At 35.1% G+C, this 12788-nt stretch overlaps 1 protein-coding gene across 3 annotated transcripts in view; it reads left to right on the top strand.

The window, feature by feature from the left end:
* The window catches only part of NAALADL2 (N-acetylated alpha-linked acidic dipeptidase like 2), a 1624416-nt gene that overhangs the window by 122885 nt on the left and 1488743 nt on the right, over positions 1 to 12788 (top strand). Inside the window, exon 1 of one of the 3 annotated variants that reach the window (XM_025283251.3) lies at positions 7967 to 7990. The exons of the other annotated variants lie outside the window; for them this stretch is intronic. The gene's annotated coding sequence lies outside the window, so the exon portion shown is untranslated. Of the gene's footprint in view, positions 1 to 7966; positions 7991 to 12788 lie in introns of those variants that run through there. 3 annotated transcript variants of the gene reach the window in all.

The following is a 12788-nucleotide window of genomic DNA, read 5'->3' as shown; positions in this document are numbered from 1 at the left end:
CAAGATAATGATAACTACCAGTATTTAAGTTTCATAAGAGAAAGATAGTCATGTGAAGAGCCATATGCAAAATATCTACAGTATATTATCAACTGTAATATAAAGTTTCCAGCTCAATATGGAATCTAATATGGAATGCATATATTCATTTATGCCCATGGATTTAATTGAGCTTATCTATGTTCTTACTTGTTTGGCTATTGGTATATTGATTTCTTATTAGTTACCAAATAATATTTTATAGGAAAATTAAAATGAGTTGTACACATGAATAGATCAAATTATCTATATAGCATTGATGCTACTTCAAATTTGTGGCTCTTTTCTTCATAAAATAATATGTTTTCTTTCATGTTACTGCTTATTGTTTCTTCAAAATTGCTTAAATGCCTTTTTTTGATCATGTGTATGTTTTGTTATCAACTGCTCTAAAGAATAGAGTCAATTTGGAAAATAATGGTACTGCTTTTTACTTAGTAATATTACTTTTTTATTAATTTGTACTCACAGAAGATTTATAAGTCATCATTTGTAAGTTACTACACTATGTAAAATGAAGCTAGTGTACCTAGTGCTTGGAAACTAGTGCCTCCAAGGGTATTAATATTTAGTTGCGGCCATAGAATATTCATCTCTGATGTTACTTATAAAGTATATTTACAAATTAGTTCAAATTTATAAGTAGATTTCAGAAATAATGACTCTAAGGGAGCAATGAGAATGAAGCATTATTAATCAGGAGGCCATCATGAGGTGAGTTTGGAATAAGTGCTAAAGGAAAAGAACTTTTCAGAAAAGTTCTATCTGGTAGGGAAGAAAGAAGTATTCTAAGGCATAGAAGATGATATGAACACAGTAAAATCAAAGGGCAGTCCTTTTCTGTTGGGTTCATGCCATTCTTCTTTTATAACATGTAACTTAAAAATGTAGGCTTGGAGTCAAACATTGCTTTAAGTTCTGTTCAATCATATACTGGTTGTGTGATCTAAAGCAATCTTAGTTTTTCTTACTTTAAAAATGTGAACAAAATTAATCTACCTTGAGGATAAAGTAAACTGTTGTATCTTAAATCTTTTACACAGAGTTAGACAAGTAGTAACTACAAAGTTACAATTCTTTGAAAGTGTTTGCATTATAATCAGTAAGTAGCATATTTTATAATGCTTATTTGTCACTCTGGTAGGCTATAATCCTTTGAAGGGGCAGTTTTTATATCAGATACTTTAGTGATAAATATTACAGGTTTGCAGTCAATATTTATAAGACAAATCAGTAGCCGAAGTAGAGAAGCCATTTGGAGAAGAAATTTGTGAGAATCCAAGAAATGATGGAGGAAAACCATAAAGGCTGTGAAGCAAAGTTTAAATTGAATAGAATAGTATTTAGTGATGAAATTTTGTTTGTGGAACCAAATTGGTAAGTGGTTTAATGTTGTCTGCGGAGAAGGCAATGGCACCCCACTCCAGTACTCTTGCCTGGAAAATCCCATGGACGGAGGAGCCTGGTAGGCTGAAGTCCGTGGGGTCTCTAAGAGTCGGACACGGCTCAGCGGCTTCACTTTCACTTTTCACTTAAATGCATTGGAGAAGGAAATGGCAACCCACTCCAGTGTTCTTGCCTGGAGAATCCCAGGGATGGGGGAGCCTGGTGGGCTGCCGTTTATGGGGTTGCACAGAGTCGGACACGACTGAAGCAACTTAGCAGCAGCAGCAGCAGCAAAGAGAAAAGAGATGAGAAGAAAGAAATTTGGAGTAGAAGAGAGCAAAAGAAGTACCTTAAAATGTGAATAGAGATAAAAATAACAGGTTGAACCATGTACCTCTTTTGCTACCAGAATGCCATAGAACATTTATTACTGATTTTCATACTCATCTACATTGGCAAACAAAACTACATTTTAGTGGTCATACTTTCTTTACTGTCTCCATTTGTTTTCTCTTACTAGAACTATAAATGTTACAGTGCTGGAGCAAGTGCCTCTAAAATATTGACATTGCTTCTTGTTAGTACTCTGATAGCAATCTTATTTTTGCTTATTTAATGGTATTTAGTAGTTATATTTTAAATATAGTCTATAGTCAGATATCATCTGATATCTGATTGTCAGTTATGCATCTACCCCTTTTAACCCACTGCTGTATTTATGAAAGGAAATATTACCTTCCTGGAGATGCTATTTTTTTCCCCTCTGGAAAGAAAGGAAATTAATAGTTGGACATCAGTGCCCAGTCGGAGAAGGCAATGGCACCCTACTCCAGTATTCTTGCCTGGAAAATCTCATGGACAGAGGAGCCTGGTAGGCTGCAGTCCATGGGGTCGCTAAGAGTCGGACACGACTGAGAGACTTCACTTTCACTTTTCACTTTCATGCATGGGAGAAGGAAATGGCAACCTGCTCCAGTGTTCTTGCCTGGAGAATCCCAGGACAGTGGAGCCTGATGGGCTGCCATCTATGGGGTCGCACAGAGTCGGACACGACTGAAGTGATGCAGCAGCAGCAGCGGCAGCATCAGTGCCCAGTAGCTCACCTTCTGTTTGTAGACACTTTAGTCCTACCTGATAATTCTACTTTATTAACCAAGAGTTGTTTTTCCTTTGGATTAATTTGAAAGGCTTCCTATGAAAGTGTTCACTGAATAAAAATGATAAAAATTGACTGGTATACTGTTTTCTAATAAAAGTGGCTTATTTTTTATATTACTTTGCTTAAAATCAGAGGTATATATAATTTGGAACAACCTCTATGATATACAGTTCTGTTTTTGCTAAATTTCTATAAATTTTTCACTCTATAAAAGTTAAGGGAAAATTATAAAAGGTATATTTTAGTGATTAATGGGAACCAAAGTCAAACTTGTCATTTCTGTAATGTTGTTATACATCCAAAGAATAGCAATTTCATTATTAAATTTGAGAAAAAAATCAAGAAATGAATTAATTTGAAAGCCTAATATTTAACAATATGATTACAACTTTCAAATTGTTTCTCAGGTTATTAAAAAATAAATGCAATTTGAAACTACAATGAGGTACCACCTCACACCAGTCAGAATGACCATCGCTAGAAACTCTACAAATAACAAATGCTGGAAAGGGTATGGAGAAAAGGGATCTCTTTACACTGTTAGTGGGAATGTAAATTCATACAGCACTATGCAGGTTCCTTACAAAATTTAAAATAGAGCTGCCATATCATCCAGCAGTCCCACCCCTGGGCATGCTGTTGCTGCTAAGTCGCTTCAGTCGTGTCCAACTCTGTGCGACCTCATGGATGGCAGCCCACCAGGCTACCCCATCCCTGGGATTCTCCAGGCAAGAACACTGGAGTGGGTTGCCATTTCCTTCACCAATGCATGAAAGTGAAAAGTGAAAGTGAAGTCGCTCAGTTGTGTCCTACTTCTTAGCGACCCCATGGACTGCAGCCTACCAGGCTCCTCTGCTCATGGGATTTTCCAGGCAAGAGTACTGGAGTGGGTTGCCATTGCTTTCTCCGACCCCTGGGCATACATCCAGGCAAAACTATACTTCAAAAAGATACATGTACCCCAATGTTAAATGCAGCACTATTTACAGTAGTGAAGACATGGAAGCAACCTAAATGTTCATCAACAGATGAATGGATAAAGAAGGTGTGATATATGTATATACAATGGAATACTACTCAGTCATAAAAAGAATAAATTAATGCCATTAACCGCAATATGGAAGATCTAGAGATTATCATACTAAGTGAAGTAAGTAATATAGAGAAAAACAAATATCGTATGATATCACATTTATGTGAAATCTAAAATAAGATGCAGATGAACTTATTTATAAAACAGACTCACAGACATAGAAAACAGAGTTATGGTTACCAAATGGAAAAGAGGTAGGGAGGAGAGCTAAATAAGGAGTTTGGGATTACCAGACACAAACTAACATAAATAAACAACAACATCCTGCTGTATGGCACAGGGAACTGTGTTCAATGTGCTATAATAACCATAATGGTAAGAATATGAAAAAGAAAGCTGAATATAAAACAGAATCACTTTGCCATATACCAGAAACTAACACAACATTGCAAATCAACTTACTTCAATTAAAAAAATAAATGAATTTTGAAAATTCCTTTGTATAGTTACCTTTAAAATTAATTTTTAAATGGATGTCATTTTCCTATAGTTAAATACGTATGCTTTCACTGTATATTGGATGTGGTTTTTTTTTTTTTTCAATCTGAAGTTTAATTGATTTTCTACATTATTATTAGAGAAAATTAACAGTTTCATATTCTGATTAAGACTTGGATTTATAGAATTTTTTTGTGGAGAGTATTACTATTTGCATATCATCTCCTAATTATTGAATGTAACATGAGGGAACTGCTTTTCTGTGGCAGTGAAATATTGCCAAAATAAAGCATTATGAAGTTTCATCTTTAATTGTAGATTCTTCTAGAACAATTATCCTAGCAGTTCCTTTTCATAATCTGAGAATAGTATTTGCTTATTATATTTAATTGAAAATAGTGTTGATACATATATTAAGGTGTTTTCCTAGTATAATATAACATAGCAAGTGTTTCTGCTTTTACTCTGGATATTATATTCTTTTTTCCTTAATCAGCTTAAAAAATTATATCTGAAGAAAATCCAGATGAGATATTTAGATAATGAATAGCTGATGCTTATTTTGGATTAGTTTTGAGAAATTTAAAATTTTGAGCTGAAATTTTAATTTTTTTTTTTTATTGAAAACATTTGTTTTAGTTATAAGACCTAATTGGTACAAAGTGACATGGCACCAAACTAAATATATACCTTGTGATTACTCTTTAACTGATGGTACATTGGATTATTATTCGATTAACTTGCTCATGTCCTTCAATATGTTTCTTTCAATATTTCCTAGTATGTTTCTGTCACGTAACTGATTTTCTCCTGAAACCAGAATGTCACTAAAAAATTACTCAAATGCCTTAGAGCCTATGTAGGTAAAAATAGATAAATGAAGTATAAAGATGATCTCTAGTAACTAACAAAAGGCCTTTATTCTGGTGAGAAAGCTGTTGTTCAGTCGTTCAGTCGTGTCTGACTCTTTGCGACCCCATGGACTACAGCATGCCGGGCTTCCCTGACCTTCACCATCTTTCCAGAGCTTAATCAATTAAGTAGCGAATGTGATTCTAAAAAGCTGGAGAGTATGTGCTCTGTTAACCAAATCCAACCAATTTTTACTATGTGAGTATGATGGCCCAGGCTTGCAGATCTTCCAATTCTATAGAGAAGCTAAAAATGTGTGTGTGTGTGTGTGTGTATAATTTCCTGATTTTTGAAGTTAGCAAATAACTTTTAAAAACCACTGTATGGACCAACTCTTTCTGGCATATCAACTACTGATAAATTGCTTTAGGATCTCTGATTTAAAGTTTTATGTTTAAAAATAAGACTTTGCTAGTAATATTTTAGGTATAGTTTATTTTGTACAAAATGATTTTAAAAGCATTTTTGATTCCCAACTTTTAAAACCCATCAACGTATAAACCAGACCTGAGGTTGACAGTTTGCATAACAAAAGCTGTTTAGAGACCATCTCTCTCTCTCCCTTTAACATCTCTGAGTCAATCTCCTTTCCTGTGTTTCCACGTGGTATGTTGTACTGTCCTTATTCCCCCAAACCAGTTAATTAACAAGTCTAGTTAAAGTCTTCCCTAATAGCTTTTGTTTCTATTCACCTGACATTCATCTATACTAGTTGACATCCATCTCCACATCCATCTCAACTATTTAGTTGAGTCCACCATTATCTTTTATCTCATTAATGACACTGTTTTCTAACTGATCTCTGTTCTTTTAGTCTTTCAAATCCATTTCTCACTTGAGACAAAGGAATGACCTAACTATAAGGTAAATCATAGCCCTGCTTTAGATCTTTCAAGGATTCTCCATTAACCTGAGAATAAAATCTAATCATCTTAACATGACCCATAAGGCCCTTTGGGCTTCAAAAGTGGTGCTAGTGTTAAAGAATCTGCTTGCTAATGCAGGAGGCATAAGACATGCTGGTTCAATCCCTGGGTTGGGAAGATCTCCTGGAGAAGGCAATAGCAACCCACTCCAGTATTCTTGCCTGGAAAAATCCCATGGACAGAGGAGCCTGGTGGGCTACAGTCCATGGGGTGGCAAAGAGTCAGCCATGACTGAGAGACTAACACTTTTCACTTTCACTAAGGCCCTTTATCGGGCTTCCCTGGTGGCTCAGATGGTAAAGCGTCTTCCTGAAATGTGGGAGACCCAGGTGCGATTCCTGGGTCGGGAAGATGCCCTGGAGAAGGAAATGGCAATCCACTCCAACACTCTTGCCTGGAAAATCCCATGGACAGAGGAGCCTGATAGGCTACAGTCCATGGGGTCGCAAAGAGTCAGACACCACTGAGTGACTTCACTTTCACTTTCAAAGCCCTTTATTATCTGGTCTTCGGTTACAGGTCTAACTTTATCTTTTGCCATTCCTCTTTATATTTCATGCTATAGTCAGCTTGAACTCCTTCGATATTTTTATTTTTTCTTGTTTATGGACCTTTGTAAACGTGGTCCTCCCTCCCAGGCCTCTTCCCTTTCTCTATTCTGCAGCAGTTTGCTGTGTGAAGGAGAGGATGAGTAAACCATAGGAAAGTTTAGATCTATTCTGACTGCACTGAGTACATGGTTGTCCCAGTTGCCTTTTCAAAGACTAGAAGCCTGGTCAACTTTTTAAGAAACAGAATTAGCAGCCCTGACATGATAAGTCTCTCTGTGTTCTTTTCTTTTTTCCCCTCAAGATAAAGGCTCAGTGATTTGAACTATCCAGAGTATGAAAAGCTCTGACATTACAAATGTATGTCATAATTTACATGAATCAGCAAGTTCTCTCTCTCTCTGTCTCTGTTTGTGTCTATCTGTCTGTATCTGTGTCTCTTTCTTACACATAGTCACACACGCCACCCATGAGATAGGCATATCAAACCAAATATATTAAATGAGCGTTTTATTAGAAGCAGAAATCCTGACTCAAACCAACACTTGGAGAATATGCTTAGTATACAGATTTTCTCAAACACGGGAAAAACATTTTCAAAGCAAGTAATTTTTTTGTAAGACTTTGAAATATAAGATCATTCTAAAGTTTCACCATTTAGATTGAGGGTAGCCCTTGGCAAAGTTGTTGAAATGAGTGAATGATGAGTAAAAAGTGTTTTGTTGTTTTTTTTTTTCTTGCGTGTTTGTGTGTGTGTATGTGTGGTGGGGATGGTGTTTTGGTGCTTCCTGCCTGTCTTTCATTGCTCTTCTCTTTCCTTCTTGTTTTTAATATCCCTTTCAAAGAAATGCCAAATATAGTGTCATTCTATATGTCCCATAGTACAATGGAATCATTATCTTATGTGTCTTCTACTTTGTCTTGGTATTAATAGAGTTAGTCGTTGAGTGGACTATTTTGTAGTCATATAACAGCAACCAGAAACTTAGAGATGACTGAAACCAAGGGTAATCATCAGTGAAATTCATCACACCTGTAATTACAGGTTACACCTGTAACCTGCCTGCAGTGATCAAGCTCACTTTAATCATTGCTATGAAACTGTTGCATGTCCTTGAAGTGTCACAGAGCCTGAACAATACGTTTTGCCCGAGTTACTTTCTGGGAACTTGGAGTCAGCTGTATCTAATTGGAGCTAAAACTGGTTAGGACCACCAATCCTCCAACAGGGCATGCACCAATGTCTGCTCGGTGACCTTTTGATATCAGAGGGCTGAGAACTCAACCGTAACAATAATTAACTCACCTTTTTCTTATCTCTAATCACTTTTCCTTATGTTCCCCATGCCTCAGCTCGATCCCATAAATATCTAGGGTCCATTATCATCAGGGACGCGGATTAGAGATTTGTTCTTTCATTTCCTCACTTGGCTGCTTTGTGAATAAACATGTCCTTTGCTGCAACAGTGTGTGGCTTGTTGCTCGTCAGGTAAATGGACCTGATTCGGTAATGTAACCTTGTTAAGTGATGAGACTGATGTGTAACAAACTCTCATTTGTTTTATTAAAAATGCTTAAACAATGACAGTACCAATGGAATAAACATAGAATATCCCATGAGGAAAATTTTTAAAAATCTTTTTTAATATTAAAAAAAATTTAAACTAATTAAATGGAGGATAGTTCCTTTAAAATGTTGTGTTGGTTTCTGCCATACAACAATGCGAATCAGTTATAACTATATTTATATATGTATATATCATCTTCTTGAGACAAATTCTTATAGTCATAACTCATTCTGTCATTTCAGTATAATTTTGGCTTAATTCCTATAAGTTTTCTGTAAAAGCAAAGATTGATGATAGTCATCTAATGGAGTATTCTTAAATTTTTGTCTGCATCTCTTATACAAATGCACTTTGTTTAAGCTTTCCTGTAACAAAGATGTAATAGATGGTTTAAATTTGAAAACTGAACCTAAGACAGATGACAACAATGGAGTGACAGGAAAAAGAACTGCTCTGTACCAGCTGGATGAACTGAAAATAGATGGAAGATAAATTCTATCTCATGGGATTTGCTGCCTGCTGGAGCTAATCCCATTAACCCACCTGAGGCTTAACACTGCCTCATCTGCGGAGAAGTGTCTTTTTCCTTATTTATGACTTTGCTATTCATATATTTGCCAGGTCATTGCCAACTTGTGCTTAAAAATAAAAATCTAATTATATATCTTACTATTTTAGCAACCACAATCATATTGTTCTGTAACATTACTTTTTCTCCCTTTTAAAATTCAGTTCATGAACAAAGTAGAAAGAATCCAATAGGTACATTATTCTCTTTCTTTTGAGGTATAAGTGATATACCATAATTGCTATAACATTTTAATAGTTTCAGGTGTATAGTTTAATGATTTGTTATTGTATGTATTGCAAAATTATCACCACAGTAAGTCAGCATTTGTTCACCATGCATATTTGCAAGCATTTTTTTCTTGTGGGAAAGTTTTTTTCTTGTGGGAAAGTTTTTTTCTTGTGAGAACTTTCAAGGTCTACTCTCCTAGCTACTTTCAAATATGCAATACAGTATTATTTACCATAGTAACCATGTTGTGCATCTCTTCCCCATGATCTAGTAATTTTATAATTGAAATTTTGAACCTTTTAACCCTATTACTCACTCCTCCTGACTGCTGCACCTCGGGCAACCACCAACTTGTTCACTATATCCATGTGCTTTTTTTTTCTTTTTGGTTTGTTTTAGTTTTTTGCTTTTAGATTCCACATATAAGTGAGATCATGTGGTATCTGTCTTTCTCTTTCTGACTTATTTCAGTTAGCATAATATCTTTAAGTTCTGTCCACGTTGTCGCAAATGGCAACACTTTTTTGTGTGGCAACAAATCACACTCAATTTTTTTTTTTTTGGTCTGAAAAATATTCTAGTGTATGTGACACGTTTTAAAATTTGTTTATCTCTTACTGCACACTTAAGTTGTTTCCTTATCTTGGCTATTGTAAACAGTGCTGGAGTGAACATGAGAGTGCATATATATCTTTAGCTTTAGTATTTTTATTTTCTTGGCATAAATGCCCCAAAAGAATTGCTGGCTAATATGGTAGATCTTTGTAAAAATTTTTGTGTTGCTTCTATTCTGTTTTCCAATTTATATTCCAACTGACAGAGCACAGATATTTGTTCTCCTTTTCCTATATCCTCACTCACACTTATTTTGTGTCTTTTTGGTTATAACCATTCTATTAATAACAGGTGTGAAATCATAGCTCATGGAAATTTTTCTTTCCATTTCCCTGATAGTTATGTTGAGCATCTTTTCATGTGCCTTTGGCCATTTTTATGTCTTCTTTGGAAAACTGTCTATTCAGACAATTCTCTTAAGAGGAAATTATAAAAGAATTTTTTATGAATATAGGTGTTCTCTTTCTTCCTGTATTGTCCATATCTATCTCTTTTTTCCCTCCTTTGAATTAAGAAAAGCTGCTTGAAATATGATCTGTTTTTTTATGATTGTTCCCAGTGTTACATAGTTACTATCATCATATATTAAAAATTTCACTGGAGCATGATTTGGCTACATTAAAATACAGTCGCCACCACCTCCTCATTTAATGATGGTACATCGATGGCATCCTAATGCTATCTTTGGTGTATCAAGGAATGTATAGACAGTTCTAAAATGATGCTATTTTTATGGTACTTTTGGAAAAATGGATGAAATCATTTGAAATAAGTGGATGATGATAAGAGAAGGTGTTCAGCCTTCTTGACCCTGTGAAGCTATCCCTCAGGAAGGGATAGCCATAGACAAGGTAGGAAGCTATGTGGATTGAAATAATGTCTTAACAGTTGTGTACATGTAATATCTTCAGATGAAAGTGAAAAAATCAATTTTATAGAGAGTTTGTCTTTATGACTAACCACAACTGAGTTTTGTTTTGTTTTGTTTTGTTTTTCTCATAAGGTTTAGCACATGGTAGATAATCAACAAATTTTGAGAAGCCGAAAGTTATATGGACAGGCCATTCAAATGATTGGATACATTTTTAACTTTTAACATATTGTTTGATACTTACATTTAAAAAAGAACAAAACCCTGAATGATAATAGTAGCTACCATTTTGAGGGCATGCAGTATGTATGAAGCCCTCATGAGCTCATTTAATCTTCATAACATCTTTGGAAAACAATCTGGGTTCTTATTCTCATTTTATGTCAGAGGATTTTGTTTCAGAAATTTTAAGCAAGTAGTCGAAAAACTACCTGGGAGGTAGTAGAGCAAGAATTTAAACAGACTGATCTGATTCCAAGCTGAAATAAATGTGTTTGTCATGTTTGTAAGGAGGATTACTGACCTGTAACATTTGTTGAATAAATGATATTTGGATCTCGTCTCTCACTTTCTACCACTTTTGGCTTTTATGTCTCTGCATTCACCTCCATCTCTTATTTCATCATCCTCTTTGTCAGTAATGACATTTTGCAGACAGAATGTAGGGTATACTCACTGTACCAGGAGACTAGCATTCCTGTGCAGACACTGAATCAAGGCCTTAACCTCATTAGCGCTCGGAGCCTAGAACTCCTGCTTTCAAATCCTAGCTCTGCTTCTTAGAAACCCTGTGATTTTGTACAAGCACAGTTTATTCATCATTGTATAATAAGAGTAATAATAGTATCTGCATGATTATATGCTTGAGTATTAAATGATTTAATAAATGTAAAACATGACATACTGCCTGACATACAGTAATTAATCAATATTTATTAACTATTAGTCACTTTTCATAACTTTTCTAAAGGAAATATATTCAGCAAAGCCAAGAATATATTTATGATCTGGACCTTTACAGGAAAAAACGTTTGCTAATCTCTAAAGCAGATAGATTTAAATACACCCATGAGAGCTTATTCCAACTTGATATTTCATACTTTCTCTTCAGAGAAGATTACCTCTCCTCACTAGGTTTTCTGAAGAGCATCAATAGTATGGGTTAAATATGACTACTGTTTCATGTGTTAGTCTTTTCCTTTCCTTTAGATTATAAACACTCATAGCATGCTTAGATTTATAGAAATAGCCTTATATAAATTACAAATTATCACAAACATAGAAAATGTGACTATTAAAATATTGAATAGTACAACTGATTCATCTCTTGTATGATCACCTTATTTTGTGAAATGACAAATTTGTTGAAGTAATTGAAATTAAGCACATTGACTTATTGTTCATGAGACTTGAAAAAAGACAAGACTATGGGTATTAAAAAACTTTAAAACAAAAAGGCTATCATGAAATTATTAATTTCCATTAGTGTCATTAATGGAGAAGGCAATGGCAACCCACTCCAGTACTCTTGCCTGGAAAATCCCACGGGTGGAGGAGCCTGGAAGGCTACAGTCCATGGGGTTGCGAAGAGTCAGACACGACTGAGCGACTTCACTTTCACTTTTCACTTTCATGCATTGGAGAAGGCAATGGCAACCCACTCCAGTGTTCTTGCCTGGAGAATCCCAGGGATGGTGCAGCCTTGGTGGGCTGCCATCTCAGGGGTCGCACAGAGTCAGACACGACTGAAGCGACTTAGCAGCAGCAGCAGCGTGGTGCATTTGCAGGTGAGGTTAGTTTACCTGCTCTGGGGAGATGATGCTGATTATTTAAAAAGTCAGAGATAAAATAAGAAACCACTAAACAAAATGATTTATTTGATTTATTTGCTTTTTGGTAAACGATTCTGTTTTGTAACCTTTGAAACATGGATTTTATGGGTGACAGTATTAAAATTTACACTCCCTCTAGACTGTGTTGTTAATCATTATTGCTCTGCTGGGCTTTAGGATTACCTGCCTGCATTGCAATACAACTTCCTTAATATTTACAATTGAAATACCAATGGTTCTTAAGACATCTCATATATTTCTATGAATGAAATGGAAGTTACAAGAAATAGAGACTTGCCATCAGAAATAAACTTCAAAATATTAAATTCCTCCTAAAAATCTGTAGAACTTTTTAAGACCAATGTTGATTTTTAAACTTCTGAAATAAAATATCCAATCTTAATGGTTGTATATCTGATACCAGTGGTTGTATTTTAGTGCTTCAAAAAATAAATGAATTCATTATCTAAGGATAGTTATGGTATAAATAAAAACAGCAAACAATAGGTGCTTCATCTATAATTTAGTTCAGTGCACCAGACATTTATTAAGCCTCTACTTTGTGAAAGTCCCTGCAGAGATGATGTCAGGTACTTATCTTT

This window comes from Bubalus bubalis, chromosome 1, assembly GCF_019923935.1.
Source record: "Bubalus bubalis isolate 160015118507 breed Murrah chromosome 1, NDDB_SH_1, whole genome shotgun sequence".
Taxonomy (NCBI): Eukaryota; Metazoa; Chordata; class Mammalia; order Artiodactyla; family Bovidae; genus Bubalus; species Bubalus bubalis.
The sequence above is the reverse complement of the archived record's forward strand: the minus strand, read 5'-3'. Positions and strand labels throughout refer to the sequence as shown.